Genomic DNA, 20817 nt, shown 5'->3' on the forward strand with positions numbered 1-20817 from the left:
ACTGGCTATTACATCAACTTAGAAGCTTCATCTGTGTTCTATTATGATGCTTTTCCTGTTTCCGCCTATGGCAACACGCGACATAGCTTTGCAGACGATAAGTACAACCGTTTCAGAGAGAAGATCGGCCAATGTGACGATCTGGCGTTTAAGTCGATTCGATAACAAATGACGAAAACGGACGGATTTCTCAGGTTTTTACTACATATGAACACTTTTCACATTCTCCCGTGCAACTCGGCTGCTAGTCCTCCTTTCATGCAGAATCTTAAGGTCCTAGCTCATGTCCAAGGCACCAAAGCCAGCTAAAAAGTCAATAACCGATACCTAAAACTTGAATTCTACTACTTTTTACTGGCTATTACATCATTTTAGAAGCTTCATCTGTGTTCTACTATGGTGTTTTTAGTGTCTCCGAATACCGCAGTACGCGACATAGCTTTGCAGACGATAAGTACAACCGTTTCAGAGAGAAGAGCGGCCAATGTGACGATCTGGCTTTAAGTCGATTCGATAACAAATGACGAAAACGAACGTATTTCTCAGGTTTTACTACATATGAACACTTTTAACATTCTCCCGTGCAACTCGGCTGCTAGTCCTCCTTCATGCAAAATCTTAAGTTCCTAGCTCGTGTCCAAGGCACCAAAGAAGGGTAAAAAGTCAATAACCGATACCTAAAACTTGAATTGTACTACTTCTTACTGGCTATTACATCAACTTAGAAGCATCATCTGTGTTCTACTATGGTGCTTTTAGTGTCTCCGCATACCGCAGCACGCGACATAGCTTTGCAGACGATAAGTACAACCGTTTCAGAGAGAAGAGCGGAAAATGTGACGATCTGGCTTTAAGTCAATTCGATAACAAATGACGAAAACGGACGGATGTCTCAGGTTTTTACTACATATGAACACTTTTCACATTCTCCCGTGCAACTGGGCTGCTAGTCCTCCTTTTATGCAAAATCTTAAAGTCCTAGCTCATGTCCAAGGCACCAAAGCCATCTAAAAAGTCAATAATCGATACCTAAAACTTGAATTGGACTACTTCTTACTGGCTATTACATCAACTTAGAAGCTTCATCTGTGTTCTATTATGGTGCTTTTCCTGTTTCCGCCTACGGCAACACGCGACATAGCTTTGCAGACGATAAGTACAACCGTTTCAAAGAGAAGAGCGGCCAATGTGACGATCTGGCTTTAAGTCGATTCGATAACAAATGACGAAAACGGACGGATTTCTCAGGTTTGTACTACATATGAACACTTTTCACATTCTCCCGTGCAACTCGGCTGCTAGTCCTCCTTTCATGCAGAATCTTAAGGTCCTAGCTCATGTCCAAGGCACCAAAGCCAGCTAAAAAGTCAATAACCGATACCTAAAACTTGAATTGTACTTCTTCTTACTGGTGATTACATCATCTTAGAAGCTTGATCTGTGTTCTACTATGGTGCTTTTAGTGTCTCCGAATACCGCAGTACGCGACATAGCTTTGCAGACGATAAGTACAACCGTTTCAGAGAGAAGAGCGGCCAATGTGACCATCTGGCTTTAAGTAGATTCGATAACAAATGACGAAAACGGACGGATTTCTCAGGTTTTTACTACATATGAACACTTTTCACATTCTCCCGTGCAACTCGGCTGCTAGTCCTCCTTTCATGCAGAATCTTAAGGTATTAGCACATGTCCAAGGCACCAAAGCCAGCAAAAAGGTCAATATTCAATACGTAAAACTTGAATTGTACTACTTCTTACTGGCTATTACATCAACTTAGAAGCTTCATCTGTGTTCTACTGTGGTGATTTTAGTGTCTCCGCATACCGCAGCACGTGACATAGCTTTGCAGACGACAAGTACAACCGTTTCAGAGAGAAGAGCGGCCAATGTGACGATCTGGCTTTAAGTCGATTCGATAACAAATGACGAAAACGGACGGATTTCTAAGGTTTTTACTACATATGAACACTTTTCACATTCTCCCGTGCAACTCGGCTGCTAGTCCTCCTTTCATGCAGAATATTAAGGTCCTAGCTCATGTCCAAGGCACCAAAACCAGCTAAAAAGTCAATAATCAATACCTAAAACTTGAATTGTACTACTTCTTACTGGCTATTACATCAACTTAGAAGCTCCATCTGTGTTCTATTATGGTGCTTTTCCTGTTTCCGCCTACGGCAACACGCGACATAGCTTTGCAGACGATAAGTACAACCATTTCACAGAGAAGATCGGCCAATGTGACGATCTGGCTTTAAGTCGATTCGGTAACAAATGACGAAAACGGACGTATTTCTCTGGTTTTTACTACATATGAACACTTTTCACATTCTCCCGTGCAACTCGGCTGCTAGTCCTCCATTCATGCAGAATCTTAAGGTCCTAGCTCATGTCCAAGGCACCAAAGCCAGCTAAAAAGTCAATAACCGATACATAAAACTTGAATTGGACTACTTCTTACTGGCTATTACATCAACTTAGAAGCTTCATCTGTGTTCTATTATGGTGCTTTTCCTGTTTCCGCCTACGGCAACACGCGACATAGCTTTGCAGACGATAAGTACAACCGTTTCAGAGAGAAGAGCGGAAAATGTGACGATCTGGCTTTAAGTCAATTCGATAACAAATGACGAAAACGGACGGATGTCTCAGGTTTTTACTACATATGAACACTTTTCACATTCTCCCGTGCAACTGGGCTGCTAGTCCTCCTTTTATGCAGAATCTTAAAGTCCTAGCTCATGTCCAAGGCACCAAAGCCATCAAAAAAGTCAATAATCGATACCTAAAACTTGAATTGTACTACTTCTTACTGGCTATTACATCAACTTAGAAGCTTCATCTGTGTTCTATTATGGTGCTTTTCCTGTTTCCGCCTACGGCAACACGCGACATAGCTTTGCAGACGATAAGTACAACCGTTTCAGAGAGAAGAGCGGCCAATGTGACGATCTGGCTTTAAGTCGATTCGATAACAAATGACGAAAACGGACGGATTTCTCAGGTTTGTACTACATATGAACACTTTTCACATTCTCCCATGCAACTCGGCTGCTAGTCCTCCTTTCATGCAGAATCTTAAGGTCCTAGCTCATGTCCAAGGCACCAAAGCCAGCTAAAAAGTCAATAACCGATACCTAAAACTTGAATTGTACTTCTTCTTACTGGTTATTACATCATCTTAGAAGCTTCATCTGTGTTCTACTATGGTGCTTTTAGTGTCTCCGAATACCGCAGTACGCGACATAGCTTTGCAGACGATAAGTACAACCGTTTCAGAGAGAAGAGCGGCCAATGTGACCATCTGGCTTTAAGTAGATTCGATAACAAATGACGAAAACGGACGGATTTCTCAGGTTTTTACTACATATGAACACTTTTCACATTCTCCCGTGCAACTCGGCTGCTAGTCCTCCTTTCATGCAGAATCTTAAGGTATTAGCACATGTCCAAGGCACCAAAGCCAGCAAAAAGATCAATATTCAATACGTAAAACTTGAATTGTACTACCTCTTACTGGCTATTACATCAACTTAGAAGCTTCATCTGTGTTCTACTGTGGTGATTTTAGTGTCTCCGCATACCGCAGCACGTGACATAGCTTTGCAGACGACAAGTACAACCGTTTCAGAGAGAAGAGCGGCCAATGTGACGATCTGGCTTTAAGTCGATTCGATAACAAATGACGAAAACGGACGGATTTCTAAGGTTTTTACTACATATGAACACTTTTCACATTCTCCCGTGCAACTCGGCTGCTAGTCCTCCTTTCATGCAGAATATTAAGGTCCTAGATCATGTCCAAGGCACCAAAACCAGCTAAAAAGTCAATAATCAATACCTAAAACTTGAATTGTACTACTTCTTACTGGCTATTACATCAACTTTGAAGCTCCATCTGTGTTCTATTATGGTGCTTTTCCTGTTTCCGCCTACGGCAACACGCGACATAGCTTTGCAGACGATAAGTACAACCATTTCAGAGAGAAGATCGGCCAATGTGACGATCTGGCTTTAAGTCGATTCGATAACAAATGACGAAAACGGACGTATTTCTCTGGTTTTTACTACATATGAACACTTTTCACATTCTCCCGTGCAACTCGGCTGCTAGTCCTCCTTTCATGCAGAATCTTAAGGTCCTAGCTCATGTCCAAGGCACCAAAGCCAGCTAAAAAGTCAATAACCGATACATAAAACTTGAATTGGACTACTTCTTACTGGCTATTACATCAACTTAGAAGCTTCATCTGTGTTCTATTATGATGCTTTTCCTGTTTCCGCCTATGGCAACACGCGACATAGCTTTGCAGACGATAAGTACAACCGTTTCAGAGAGAAGATCGGCCAATGTGACGATCTGGCGTTTAAGTCGATTCGATAACAAATGACGAAAACGGACGGATTTCTCAGGTTTTTACTACATATGAACACTTTTCACATTCTCCCGTGCAACTCGGCTGCTAGTCCTCCTTTCATGCAGAATCTTAAGGTCCTAGCTCATGTCCAAGGCACCAAAGCCAGCTAAAAAGTCAATAACCGATACCTAAAACTTGAATTCTACTACTTTTTACTGGCTATTACATCATTTTAGAAGCTTCATCTGTGTTCTACTATGGTGTTTTTAGTGTCTCCGAATACCGCAGTACGCGACATAGCTTTGCAGACGATAAGTACAACCGTTTCAGAGAGAAGAGCGGCCAATGTGACGATCTGGCTTTAAGTCGATTCGATAACAAATGACGAAAACGGACGGATTTCTCAGGTTTTTACTACATATGAACACTTTTCACATTCTCCCGTGCAACTCGGCTGCTAGTCCTCCTTTCATGCAGAATCTTAAGGTCCTAGCTCATGTCCAAGGCACCAAAGCCAGCTAAAAAGGCAATAATCTATACCTAAAACTTGAATTGTACTAATTCTTACTGGGTATTACATCAACTTACAAGCTTCATCTGTGTTCTACTATGGTGCTTTTAGTGTCTCCGCATACCGCAGTACGCGACATAGCTTTGCAGACGATAAGTACAACCATTTCAGAGAGCAGAGCGGCCAATGTGGCGATCTGGCTTTACGTCGATTCGATAACAAATGACGAAAACGGTCGGATGTCTCAGGTTTGTATTACATATGAACACTTTTCACATTCTCCCGTGCAACTCGGCTGCTAGTCCTCCTTTCATGCAGAATCTTAAGGTCCTAGCTCATGTCCAAGGCACCAAAGCCAGCTAAAAGTTCAATATTCAATACCTAAAACTTGAATTGTACTACCTCTTACTGGCTATCACCTCAACTTAGAAGCTTCATCTGTGTTCTACTATGGTGCTTGTAGTGTCTCAGCATACCGCAGCACGCGACAAAGCTTTGCAGACGATAAGTACAACCGTTTCAGAGAGAAGAGCGGCCAATGTGTCGATCTGGCTTTAAGTCGATGCGATAACAAATGACGAAAACGAACGGATTTCTCAGGTTTTTACTACATATGAACACTTTTCACATTCTCCCGTGCAACTCGGCTGCTAGTCCTCCTTTCATGCAGAATCTTAAGGTCCTAGCTCATGTCCGAGGCACCAAAGCCAGCTAAAAAGTCAATAATCAATACCTAAAACTTGAATTGTACTACTTCTTACTGGCTATTACATCAACTTAGAAGCTTCATGTGTGTTCTCCTACGGTGGTTTTAGTTTCTCCGCATACCGCAGCACGCGACATAGTTTTGCAGACGATAAGCACAACCGTTTCAGAGAGAAGAGCGGCCAATGTGACGATCTGGCTTTAAGTCGATTCGATAACAAATGACGAAAACGGACGGATTTCTCAGGTTTTTACTACATATGAACACTTTTCACATTCTGCCGTGCAACTCGGCTGCTAGTCCTCCTTTCATGCAGAATCTTAAGGTCCTAGCTCATGGTCAAGGCACCAAAGCCAGCTAAAAAGTCAATAACCGATACCTAAAACTTGAATAGGACTACTTCTTACTGGCTATTACATCAACTTAGAAGCTTCATCTGTGTTCTATTATGGTGCATTTCCTGTTTCCGCCTACGGCAACACGCGACATAGCTTTGCAGACGATAAGTACAACCGTTTCAGAGAGAAGATCGGCCAATGTGACGATCTGGCTTTAAGTCGATTCGGTAACAAATGACGAAAACGGACGAATTTCTCAGGTTTTTACTACATATGAACACTTTTCACATTCTCCCGTGCAACTCGGCTGCTAGTCCTCCTTTCATGCAGAATCTTAAGGTCGTAGCTCATGTCCAAGGCACCAAAGCCAGCTAAAAAGTCAATAACCGATACCTAAAACTTGAATTGTACTACTTCTTACTGGCTATTACATCATTTTAGAAGCTTCATCTGTGTTCTACTATGTTGCTTTTAGTGTCTCCGAATACCGCAGTACGCGACATAGCTTTGCAGACGATAAGTACAACCGTTTCAGAGAGAAGAGCGGCCTATGTGACGATCTGGCTTTAAGTCGATTCGATAACAAATGACGAAAACGGACGGATTTCTCAGGTTTTTACTACATATGAACACTTTTCACATTCTCCCGTGCAACTCGGCTGCTAGTCCTCCTTTCATGCAGAATCTTAAGGTCCTAGCTCATGTCCAAGGCACCAAAGCCAGCTAAAAAGTCAATAATCGATACCTAAAACTTGAAATGTACTGCTTCTTACTGGCTATTACATCAACTTAGAAGCTTCATCTGTGTTCTACTACGTTGCTTTTAGTTTCTCCGCATACCGCAGCACGCGACATAGTTTTGCAGACGATAAGTACAACCGTTTCAGAGAGAAGAGCGGCCAATGTGACGATCTGGCTTTAAGTCGATTCGATAACAAATGACGAAAACGTACGGATTTCTCAGGTTTTTACTACATATGAACACTTTTCACATTCTCCCGTGCAACTCGGCTGCTAGTCCTCCTTTCATGCAGAATCTTAAGGTCCTAGCTCATGTCTATGGCACCAAAGCCAGCTAAAAAGTCAATAACCGATACCTAAAACTTGAATAGGACTACTTCTTACTGGCTATTACATCAACTTAGAAGCTTCATCTGTGTTCTATTATGGAGCTTTTCCTGTTTCCGCCTACGGCAACATGCGACATAGCTTTGCAGACGATAAGTACAACCGTTTCAGAGAGAAGATCGGCCAATGTGACGATCTGTCTTTAAGTCGATTCGGTAACAAATGACGAAAACGGACGGATTTCTCAGGTTTTTACTACATATGAACACTTTTCACATTCTCCCGTGCAACTCGGCTGCTAGTCCTCCTTTCATGCAGAATCTTAAGGTCCTAGCTCATGTCCAAGGCACCAAAGCCAGCTAAAAAGTCAATAACCGATACCTAAAACTTGAATTGTACTACTTCTTACTGGCTATTACATTATTATAGAAGCTTCATCTGTGTTCTACTATGTTGCTTCTAGTGTCTCCGAATACCGCAGTACGCGACATAGCTTTGCAGACGATAAGTACAACCGTTTCAGAGAGAAGAGCGGCCAATGTGACGATCTGGCTTTAAGTCGATTCGATAACAAATGACGAAAACGGACGGATTTCTCAGGTTTTTACTACATATGAACACTTTTCGCATTCTCCCGTGCAACTCGGCTGCTAGTCCTCCTTTCATGCAGAATCTTAAGGTCCTAGCTCATGTCCAAGGCACCAAAGCCAGCTAAAAAGTCAATAATCAATACCTAAAACTTGAAATGTACTGCTTCTTACTGACTATTACATCAACTTAGAAGCTTCATCTGTGTTCTACGACGTTGCTTTTAGTTTCTCCGCATACCGCAGCACGCGACATAGTTTTGCAGACGATAAGTACAACCGTTTCAGAGAGAAGAGCGGCCAATGTGACGATCTGGCTTTAAGTCGATTCGATAACAAATGACGAAAACGGACGGATTTCTCAGGTTTTTACTACATATGAACACTTTTCACATTCTCCCGTGCAACTCGGCTGCTAGTCCTCCTTTCATGCAGAATCTTAAGGTCCTAGCTCATGCCCAAGGCACAAAAGCCAGCTAAAAAGTCAATAATCAATACCTAAAACTTGAATTGTACTACTTCTTACTGGCTATTACATCAACTTAGAAGCTTGATCTGTGTTCTACTATGGTGCTTTTAGTGTCTCAGCATACCGCAGCACGCGACATAGCTTTGCAGACGATAAGTACATCCGTTTCAGAGAGAAGATCGGCCAATGTGACGATCTGGCTTTAAGTCGATTCGATAACAAATGACGAAAACGGACGGATTCCTCAGGTTTTTACTACATATGAACACTTTTCACATTCTCCCGTGCAACTCGGCTGCTAGTCCTCCTTTAATGCAGAACTTAAGGTCCTAGCTCATGTCCAAGGCACCAAAGCCAGCTAAAAAGTCAATAAGCGATACCTAAAACTTGAATTCCACTACTTCTTACTGGCTATTACATCAACTCAGAAGCTTCATCTGTGTTCTACTATGGTGCTTTTAGTGTCTCCACATACCGCAGCACGCGACATAGCTTTGCAGACGATAAGTACAAGCGTTTCAGAGAGAAGAGCGGCCAATGTGACGATCTGGCTTTAAGTCGATTCGATAACAAATGACCAAAACGGACGGATTTCTCAGGTTTTTACTACATATGAACACTTTTCACATTCTCCCCTGCAACTCGGCTGCTAGTCCTCCTTTCATGCAGAATCTTAAGGTCCTAGCTCATGTCCAAAGCACCAAAGCCAGCTAAAAGTTCAATATTCAATACCTAAAACTTGAATTGGACTACTTCTTACTGGCTATTACATCAACTTAGAAACTTCATCTGTGTTCTATTATGGTGCTTTTCCTGTTTCCGCCTACGGCAAAACGCGACATAGCTTTGCAGACGATAAGTACAACCGTTTCAGAGAGAAGAGCGGAAAATGTGACGATCTGGCTTTAAGTCAATTCGATAACAAATGACGAAAACGGACGGATGTCTCAGTTTTTTACTACATATGAACACTTTTCACATTCTCCCGTGCAACTGGGCTGCTAGTCCTCCTTTTATGCAGAATCTTAAAGTCCTAGCTCATGTCCAAGGCACCAAAGCCATCTAAAAAGTCAATAATCGATACCTAAAACTTGAATTGTACTACTTCTTACTGGCTATTACATCAACTTAGAAGCTTCATCTGTGTTCTACTGTGGTGATTTTAGTGTCTCCGCATACCGCAGCACGTGACATAGCTTTGCAGACGACAAGTACAACCGTTTCAGAGAGAAGAGTGGCCAATGTGACGATCTGGCTTTAAGTCGATTCGATAACAAATGACGAAAACGGACGGATTTCTCAGGTTTTTACTACATATGAACACTTTTCACATTCTCCCGTGCAACTCGGCTGCTTGTCCTCCTTTCATGCAGAATCTTAAGGTCCTAGCTCATGCCCAAGGCACAAAAGCCAGCTAAAAAGTCAATAATCAATACCTAAAACTTGAATTGTACTACTTCTTACTGGCTAATACATCAACTTAGAAGCTTCATCTGTGTTCTACTACGGTGCATTTAGTTTCTCCGTATACCGCAGCACGCGACATAGTTTTGTAGACGATAAGTACAACCGTTTCAGAGAGAAGAGCGGCCAATGTGACGATGTGGCTTTAAGTCGATTCGATAACAAATGACGAAAACGGACGGATGTCTCAGGTTTTTACTACATATGAACACTTTTCACATTCTCCCGTGCTACTCGGCTGCTAGTCCTCCTTTCATGCAGAATCTTAAGGTCCTAGCTCATGTCCAAGGCACCAAAGCCAGCTAAAAGGTCAATATTCAATACCTAAAACTTGAATTGTACTACTTCTTACTGGCTATTACATCAACTTAGAAGCTTGATCTGTGTTCTACTATGGTGCTTTTAGTGTCTCAGCTAACCGCAGCACGCGACATAGCTTTGCAGACGATAAGTACATCCGTTTCAGAGAGAAGATCGGCCAATGTGACGATCTGGCTTTAAGTCGATTCGATAACAAATGACGAAAACGGACGGATTCCTCAGGTTTTTACTACATATGAACACTTTTCACATTCTCCCGTGCAACTCGGCTGCTAGTCCTCCTTTCATGCAGAACTTAAGGTCCTAGCTCATGTCCAAGGCACCAAAGCCAGCTAAAAAGTCAATAAGCGATACCTAAAACTTGAATTCCACTACTTCTTACTGGCTATTACATCAACTCAGAAGCTTCATCTGTGTTCTACTATGGTGCTTTTAGTGTCTCCACATACCGCAGCACGCGACATAGCTTTGCAGACGATAAGTACAAGCGTTTCAGAGAGAAGAGCGGCCAATGTGACGATCTGGCTTTAAGTCGATTCGATAACAAATGACCAAAACGGACGGATTTCTCAGGTTTTTACTACATATGAACACTTTTCACATTCTCCCCTGCAACTCGGCTGCTAGTCCTCCTTTCATGCAGAATCTTAAGGTCCTAGCTCATGTCCAAAGCACCAAAGCCAGCTGAAAGTTCAATATTCAATACCTAAAACTTGAATTGGACTACTTCTTACTGGCTATTACATCAACTTAGAAGCTTCATCTGTGTTCTATTATGGTGCTTTTCCTGTTTCCGCCTACGGCAAAACGCGACATAGCTTTGCAGACGATAAGTACAACCGTTTCAGAGAGAAGAGCGGAAAATGTGACGATCTGGCTTTAAGTCAATTCGATAACAAATGACGAAAACGGACGGATGTCTCAGTTTTTTACTACATATGAACACTTTTCACATTCTCCCGTGCAACTGGGCTGCTAGTCCTCCTTTTATGCAGAATCTTAAAGTCCTAGCTCATGTCCAAGGCACCAAAGCCATCTAAAAAGTCAATAATCGATACCTAAAACTTGAATTGTACTACTTCTTACTGGCTATTACATCAACTTAGAAGCTTCATCTGTGTTCTACTGTGGTGATTTTAGTGTCTCCGCATACCGCAGCACTTGACATAGCTTTGCAGACGACAAGTACAACCGTTTCAGAGAGAAGATCGGCCAATGTGACGATCTGGCTTTAAGTCGATTCGATAACAAATGACGAAAACGGACGTATTTCTCTGGTTTCTACTACATATGAACACTTTTCACATTCTCCCCTGCAACTCGGCTGCTAGTCCTCCTTTCATGCAGAATCTTAAGGTCCTAGCTCATGTCCAAGGCACCAAAGCCAGCTAAAAAGTCAATAACCGATACATAAAACTTGAATTGGACTACTTCTTACTGGCTATTACATCAACTTAGAAGCTTCATCTGTGTTCTATTATGGTGCTTTTCCTGTTTCCGCCTACGGCAACACGCGACATAGCTTTGCAGACGATAAGTACAACCGTTTCAGAGAGAAGATCGGCCAATGTGACGATCTGGCTTTTAAGTCGATTCGATAACAAATGACGAAAACGGACGGATTTCTCAGGTTTTTACTACATATGAACACTTTTCACATTCTCCCGTGCAACTCGGCTGCTAGTCCTCCTCTCATGCAGAATCTTAAGGTCCTAGCTCATGTCCAAGGCACCAAAGCTAGCTAAAAAGTCAATAACCGATACCTAAAACTTGAATTGTAATACTTTTTACTGGCTATTACATCATTTTAGAAGCTTCATCTGTGTTCTACTATGGTGTTTTTAGTGTCTCGGAATACCGCAGCACGCGACATAGCTTTGCAGACGATAAGTACAGCCGTTTCAGAGAGAAGAGCGGCTAATGTGACTATCTGGCTTTAAGTCAATTCGATAACAAATGACGAAAACGGACGGATTTCTAAGGTTTTTACTACATATGAACACTTTTCACATTCTCCCGTGCAACTCGGCTGCTAGTCCTCCTTTCATGCAGAATATTAAGATCCTAGCTCATGTCCAAGGCACAAAAGCCAGCTAAAAAGTCAATAATCAATACCTAAAACTTGAATTGTACTACTTCTTACTGGCTATTACATCAACTTAGAAGCTTCATCTGTGTTCTACTACGGTGCTTTTAGTTTCTCCGCATACCGCAGCACGCGACATAGTTTTGCAGACGATAAGTACAACCGTTTCAGAGAGAAGAGCGGCCAATGTGACGATCTGGCTTTAAGTCGATGCGATAACAAATGACGAAAACGGACGGATTTCTCAGGTTTTTACTACATATGAACACTTTTCACATTCTCCCGTGCAACTCGGCTGCTAGTCCTCCTTTCATGCAGAATCTTAAGGTCCTAGCTCATGTCCGAGGCACCAAAGCCAGCTAAAAAGTCAATAATCAATACCTAAAACTTGAATTGTACTACTTCTTACTGGATATTACATCAACTTAGAAGCTTCATGTGTGTTCTCCTACGGTGGTTTTAGTTTCTCCGCATACCGCAGCACGCGACATAGTTTTGCAGACGATAAGTACAATCGTTTCAGAGAGAAGAGCGGCCAATGTGACGATCTGGCTTTAAGTCGATTCGATAACAAATGACGAAAACGGACGGATTTCTCAGGTTTTTACTACATATGAACACTTTTCACATTCTGCCGTGCAACTCGGCTGCTAGTCCTCCTTTCATGCAGAATCTTAAGGTCCTAGCTCATGGTCAAGGCACCAAAGCCAGCTAAAAAGTCAATAACCGATACCTAAAACTTGAATAGGATTACTTCTTACTGGCTATTACATCAACTTAGAAGCTTCATCTGTGTTCTATTATGGTGCATTTCCTGTTTCCGCCTACGGCAACACGCGACATAGCTTTGCAGACGATAAGTACAACCGTTTTAGAGAGAAGATCGGCCAATGTGACGATCTGGCTTTAAGTCGATTCGGTAACAAATGACGAAAACGGACGAATTTCTCAGGTTTTTACTACATATGAACACTTTTTACATTCTCCCGTGCAACTCGGCTGCTAGTCCTCCTTTCATGCAGAATCTTAAGGTCCTAGCTCATGTCCAAGGCACCAAAGCCAGCTAAAAGGTCAATATTCAATACCTAAAACTTGAATTGTACTACATATTACTGGCTATTACCTCAACTTAGAAGCTTCATCTGTGTTCTACTATGGTGCTTGTAGTGTCTCAGCATACCGCAGCACGCGACAAAGCTTTGCAGACGATAAGTACAACCGTTTCAGAGAGAAGAGCGGCCAATGTGTCGATCAGGCTTTAAGTCGATGCGATAACAAATGACGAAAACGGACGGATTTCTCAGGTTTTTACTACATATGAACACTTTTCACATTCTCCCGTGCTACTCGGCTGCTAGTCCTCCTTTCATGCAGAATCTTAAGGTCCTAGCTCATGTCCAAGACGCCAAAGCCAGCTAAAAAGTCAATAATCAATACCTAAAACTTGAATTGGACTACTTCTTACTGGCTATTACATCAACTTAGAAGATTCATCTGTGTTCTATTACGGTGCTTTTCCTGTTTCCGCCTACGGCAACACGCGACATAGCTTTGCAGACGATAAGTACAACCGTTTCAGAGAGAAGATCGGCCAATGTGACGATCTGGCTTTAAGTCGATTCGGTAACAAATGACGAAAACGGACGGATTTCTCAGGTTTTTTCTACATATGAACACTTTTCACATTCTCCCGTGCTACTCGGCTGCTAGTCCTGCTTTCATGCAGAATCTTAAGGTCCTAGCTCATGTCCAAGGCACCAAAGCCAGCTAAAAAGTCAATAATCAATACCTAAAACTTGAAATGTACTGCTTCTTACTGGCTATTACATCAACTTAGAAGCTTCATCTGTGTTCTACTATGGTGCTTGTAGTGTCTCAGCATACCGCAGCACGCGACAAAGCTTTGCAGACGATAAGTACAACCGTTTCAGAGAGAAGAGCGGCCAATGTGACGATCTGGCTTTAAGTCGATTCGATAACAAATGACGAAAACGGACGGATGTCTCAGGTTTTTTCTACATATGAACACTTTTCACATTCTCCCGTGCTACTCGGCTGCTAGTCCTGCTTTCATGCAGAATCTTAAGGTCCTAGCTCATGTCCAAGGCACCAAAGCCAGCTAAAAAGTCAATAATCAATACCTAAAACTTGAAATGTACTGCTTCTTACTGGCTATTACATCAACTTAGAAGCTTCATCTGTGTTCTACTACGTTGCTTTTAGTTTCTCCGCATACCGCAGCACGCGACATAGTTTTGCAGACGATAAGTACAACGGTTTCAGAGAGAAGAGCGGCCGATGTGACGATCTGGCTTTAAGTCGATTCGATAACAAATGACGAAAACGGACGGATTTCTCAGGTTTTTACTACATATGAACACTTTTCACATTCTCCCGTGCTACTCGGCTGCTAGTCCTCCTTTCATGCAGAATCTTAAGGTCCTAGCTCATGTCCAAGACGCCAAAGCCAGCTAAAAACTCAATAATCAATACCTAAAACTTGAATTGTACTACTTCTTACTGGCTAATACATCAACTTAGAAGCTTCATCTGTGTTCTACTACGGTGCTTTTAGTTTCTCCGTATACCGCAGCACTCGACATAGTTTTGTAGACGATAAGTACAAGCGTTTCAGAGAGAAGAGCGGCCAATGTGACGATGTGGCTTTAAGTCGATTCGATAACAAATGACGAAAACGGACGGATGTCTCAGGTTTTTACTACATATGAACACTTTTCACATTCTCCCGTGCTACTCGGCTGCTAGTCCTCCTTTCATGCAGAATCTTAAGGTCCTAGCTCATGTCCAAGGCACCAAAGCCAGCTAAAAGGTCAATATTCAATACCTAAAACTTGAATTGTACTACTTCTTACTGGCTATTACATCAACTTAGAAGCTTGATCTGTGTTCTACTATGGTGCTTTTAGTGTCTCAGCATACCGCAGCACTCGACATAGTTTTGTAGACGATAAGTACAAGCGTTTCAGAGAGAAGATCGGCCAATGTGACGATGTGGCTTTAAGTCGATTCGATAACAAATGACGAAAACGGACGGATTTCTCAGGTTTTTACTACATATGAACACTTTTCACATTCTCCCGTGCAACTCGGCTGCTAGTCCTCCTTTCATGCAGAATTTTAAGGTCCTAGCTCATGTCCAAGGCACCAAAGTCAGCTAAAAAGTCAATAAGCGATACCTAAAACTTGAATTCCACTACTTCTTACTGGCTATTACATCAACTTAGAAGCTTCATCTGTGATCTACTATGGTGCTTTTAGTGTCTCCACATACCGCAGCACGCGACATAGCTTTGCAGACGATAAGTACAAGCGTTTCAGAGAGAAGAGCGGCCAATGTGACGATCTGGCTTTAAGTCGATTCGATAACAAATGACGAAAACGGACGGATGTCTCAGGTTTTTACTACATATGAACACTTTTCACATTCTCCCCTGCAACTCGGCTGCTAGTCCTCCTTTCATGCAGAATCTTAAGGTCCTAGCTCATGTCCAAAGCACCAAAGCCAGCTAAAAGGTCAATATTCAATACCTAAAACTTGAATTGTACTACTTCTTACTGGCTATTACATCAACTTAGAAGCTTGATCTGTGTTCTACTATGGTGCTTTTAGTGTCTCAGCATACCGCAGCACGCGACATAGCTTTACAGACGATAAGTACATCCGTTTCAGAGAGAAGATCGGCCAATGTGACGATCTGGCTTTAAGTCGATTCGATAACAAATGACGAAAACGGACGGATGTCTCAGGTTTTTACTACATATGAACACTTTTCACATTCTCTCATGCAAATCGGCTGCTAGTCCTCCTTTCATGCAGAATATTAAGGTCCTAGCTCATGTCCAAGGCACCAAAGCCAGCTAAAAATTCAATATTCAATACCTAAAACTTGAATTGTACTACTTCTTACTGGCTATTACATTAACTTAGAAGCTTCATCTGTGTTCTACTATGGTGCTTTTAGTGTCTCCGCATACCGCAGCACGCGACATAGCTTTGTAGACGATAAGTACAACCGTTTCAGAGAGAAGAGCGGCCAATGTGACGATCTGGCTTTAAGTCGATTCGATAACAAATGACGAAAACGGACGGATGTCTCATTTTTTTACTACATATGAACACTTTTCACATTCTCCCGTGCAACTCGGCTGCTAGTCCTCCTTTCATGCACAATCTTAAGGTCCTAGCTCATGTCCAAGGCACCAAAGCCAGCTAAAAAGTCAATAATCAATACCTAAAACTTGAAATGTACTGCTTCTTACTGGCTATTACATCAACTTAGAAGCTTCATCTGTGTTCTACTACGTTGCTTTTAGTTTCTCCGCATACCGCAGCACGCGACATAGTTTTGCAGACGATAAGTACAACCGTTTCAGAGAGAAGAGCGGCCAATGTGACGATCTGGCTTTAAGTCGATTCGATAACAAATGACGAAAACGGACGGATTTCTCAGGTTTTTACTACATATGAACACTTTTCACATTCTCCCGTGAAACTCGGCTGCTAGTCCTCCTTTCATGCAGAATCTTAAGGTCCTAGCTCATGTCCAAGGCACCAAAGCCAGCTAAAAAGTCAATAATCGATACCTAATACTTGAATTCCACTTTTTCTTACTGGCTATTACATCAACTTAGAAGCTTCATCTGTGTTCTACTATGGTGCTTTTAGTGTCTCCACATACCGCAGCACGCGACATAGCTTTACAGACGATAAGTACAAGCGTTTCAGAGAGAAGAGCGGCCAATGTGACGATCTGGCTTTAAGTCGATTCGATAACAAATGACTAAAACGGACGGATTTCTCAGGTTTTTACTACATATGAACACTTTTCACATTCTCCCCTGCAACTCGGCTGCTAGTCCTCCTTTCATGCAGAATCGTAAGGCCCTAGCTCATGTCCAAAGCACCAAAGCCAGCTAAAAGGTCAATATTCAATACCTAAAACTTGAATTGTACTACTTCTTACTGGCTATTACATCAACTTAGAAGCTTGATCTGTGTTCTACTATGGTGCTTTTAGTGTCTCAGCATACCGCAGCACGCGACATAGCTTTGCAGACGATAAGTACATCCGTTTCAGAGAGAAGATCGGCCAATGTGACGATCTGGCTTTAAGTCGATTCGATAACAAATGACGAAAACGGACGGATTTCTCAGGTTTTTACTACATATGAACACTTTTCACATTCTCCCGTGCAACTCGGCTGCTAGTCCTCCTTTCATGCAGAATTTTAAGGTCCTAGCTCATGTCCAAGGCACCAAAGTCAGCTAAAAAGTCAATAAGCGATACCTAAAACTTGAATTCCACTACTTCTTACTGGCTATTACATCAACTTAGAAGCTTCATCTGTGATCTACTATGGTGCTTTTAGTGTCTCCACATACCGCAGCACGCGACATAGCTTTGCAGACGATAAGTACAAGCGTTTCAGAGAGAAGAGCGGCCAATGTGACGATCTGGCTTTAAGTCGATTCGATAACAAATGACGAAAACGGACGGATGTCTCAGGTTTTTACTACATATGAACACTTTTCACATTCTCCCCTGCAACTCGGCTGCTAGTCCTCCTTTCATGCAGAATCTTAAGGTCCTAGCTCATGTCCAAAGCACCAAAGCCAGCTAAAAGGTCAATATTCAATACCTAAAACTTGAATTGTACTACTTCTTACTGGCTATTACATCAACTTAGAAGCTTGATCTGTGTTCTACTATGGTGCTTTTAGTGTCTCAGCATACCGCAGCACGCGACATAGCTTTACAGACGATAAGTACATCCGTTTCAGAGAGAAGAGCGGCCAATGTGACGATCTGGCTTTAAGTCGATTCGATAACAAATGACGAAAACGGACGGATGTCTCAGGTTTTTACTACATATGAACACTTTTCACATTCTCTCATGCAAATCGGCTGCTAGTCCTCCTTTCATGCAGAATATTAAGGTCCTAGCTCATGTCCAAGGCACCAAAGCCAGCTAAAAAGTCAATAATCAATACCTAAAACTTGAAATGTACTGCTTCTTACTGGCTATTACATCAACTTAGAAGCTTCATCTGTGTTCTACTACGTTGCTTTTAGTTTCTCCGCATACCGCAGCACGCGACATAGTTTTGCAGACGATAAGTACAACCGTTTCAGAGAGAAGAGCGGCCAATGTGACGATCTGGCTTTAAGTCGATTCGATAACAAATGACGAAAACGGACGGATTTCTCAGGTTTTTACTACATATGAACACTTTTCACATTCTCCCGTGAAACTCGGCTGCTAGTCCTCCTTTCATGCAGAATCTTAAGGTCCTAGCTCATGTCCAAGGCACCAAAGCCAGCTAAAAAGTCAATAATCGATACCTAATACTTGAATTCCACTTTTTCTTGCTGGCTATTACATCAACTTAGAAGCTTCATCTGTGTTCTACTATGGTGCTTTTAGTTTCTCCACATACCGCAGCACGCGACATAGCTTTACAGACGATAAGTACAAGCGTTTCAGAGAGAAGAGCGGCCAATGTGACGATCTGGCTTTAAGTCGATTCGATAACAAATGACTAAAACGGACGGATTTCTCAGGTTTTTACTACATATGAACACTTTTCACATTCTCCCCTGCAACTCGGCTGCTAGTCCTCCTTTCATGCAGAATCGTAAGGCCCTAGCTCATGTCCAAAGCACCAAAGCCAGCTAAAAGGTCAATATTCAATACCTAAAACTTGAATTGTACTACTTCTTACTGGCTATTACATCAACTTAGAAGCTTGATCTGTGTTCTACTATGGTGCTTTTAGTGTCTCAGCATACCGCAGCACGCGACATAGCTTTGCAGACGATAAGTACATCCGTTTCAGAGAGAAGATCGGCCAATGTGACGATCTGGCTTTAAGTCGATTCGATAACAAATGACGAAAACGGACGGATTTCTCAGGTTTTTACTACATATGAACACTTTTCACATTCTCCCGTGCAACTCGGCTGCTAGTCCTCCTTTCATGCAGAATTTTAAGGTCCTAGCTCATGTCCAAGGCACCAAAGTCAGCTAAAAAGTCAATAAGCGATACCTAAAACTTGAATTCCACTACTTCTTACTGGCTATTACATCAACTTAGAAGCTCCATCTGTGATCTACTATGGTGCTTTTAGTGTCTCCACATACCGCAGCACGCGACATAGCTTTGCAGACGATAAGTACAAGCGTTTCAGAGAGAAGAGCGGCCAATGTGACGATCTGGCTTTAAGTCGATTCGATAACAAATGACGAAAACGGACGGATGTCTCAGGTTTTTACTACATATGAACACTTTTCACATTCTCCCCTGCAACTCGGCTGCTAGTCCTCCTTTCATGCAGAATCTTAAGGTCCTAGCTCATGTCCAAAGCACCAAAGCCAGCTAAAAGGTCAATATTCAATACCTAAAACTTGAATTGTACTACTTCTTACTGGCTATTACATCAACTTAGAAGCTTGATCTGTGTTCTACTATGGTGCTTTTAGTGTCTCAGCATACCGCAGCACGCGACATAGCTTTACAGACGATAAGTACATCCGTTTCAGAGAGAAGATCGGCCAATGTGACGATCTGGCTTTAAGTCGATTCGATAACAAATGACGAAAACGGACGGATGTCTCAGGTTTTTACTACATATGAACACTTTTCACATTCTCTCATGCAAATCGGCTGCTAGTCCTCCTTTCATGCAGAATATTAAGGTCCTAGCTCATGTCCAAGGCACCAAAGCCAGCTAAAAATTCAATATTCAATACCTAAAACTTGAATTGTACTACTTCTTACTGGCTATTACATTAACTTAGAAGCTTCATCTGTGTTCTACTATGGTGCTTTTAGTGTCTCCGCATACCGCAGCACGCGACATAGCTTTGTAGACGATAAGTACAACCGTTTCAGAGAGAAGAGCGGCCAATGTGACGATCTGGCTTTAAGTCGATTCGATAACAAATGACGAAAACGGACGGATGTCTCATTTTTTTACTACATATGAACACTTTTCACATTCTCCCGTGCAACTCGGCTGCTAGTCCTCCTTTCATGCACAATCTTAAGGTCCTAGCTCATGTCCAAGGCACCAAAGCCAGCTAAAAAGTCAATAATCAATACCTAAAACTTGAAATGTACTGCTTCTTACTGGCTATTACATCAACTTAGAAGCTTCATCTGTGTTCTACTACGTTGCTTTTAGTTTCTCCGCATACCGCAGCACGCGACATAGTTTTGCAGACGATAAGTACAACCGTTTCAGAGAGAAGAGCGGCCAATGTGACGATCTGGCTTTAAGTCGATTCGATAACAAATGACGAAAACGGACGGATTTCTCAGGTTTTTACTACATATGAACACTTTTCACATTCTCCCGTGAAACTCGGCTGCTAGTCCTCCTTTCATGCAGAATCTTAAGGTCCTAGCTCATGTCCAAGGCACCAAAGCCAGCTAAAAAGTCAATAATCGATACCTAATACTTGAATTCCACTTTTTCTTACTGGCTATTACATCAACTTAGAAGCTTCATCTGTGTTCTACTATGGTGCTTTTAGTGTCTCCACATACCGCAGCACGCGACATAGCTTTACAGACGATAAGTACAAGCGTTTCAGAGAGAAGAGCGGCCAATGTGACGATCTGGCTTTAAGTCGATTCGATACAAATGACTAAAACGGACGGATTTCTCAGGTTTTTACTACATATGAACACTTTTCACATTCTCCCCTGCAACTCGGCTGCTAGTCCTCCTTTCATGCAGAATCGTAAGGCCCTAGCTCATGTCCAAAGCACCAAAGCCAGCTAAAAGGTCAATATTCAATACCTAAAACTTGAATTGTACTACTTCTTACTGGCTATTACATCAACTTAGAAGCTTGATCTGTGTTCTACTATGGTGCT

The sequence above is a fragment of the Schistocerca gregaria genome, unplaced genomic scaffold (assembly GCF_023897955.1).
Source record: "Schistocerca gregaria isolate iqSchGreg1 unplaced genomic scaffold, iqSchGreg1.2 ptg000418l, whole genome shotgun sequence".
Lineage (NCBI taxonomy): Eukaryota > Metazoa > Arthropoda > Insecta > Orthoptera > Acrididae > Schistocerca > Schistocerca gregaria.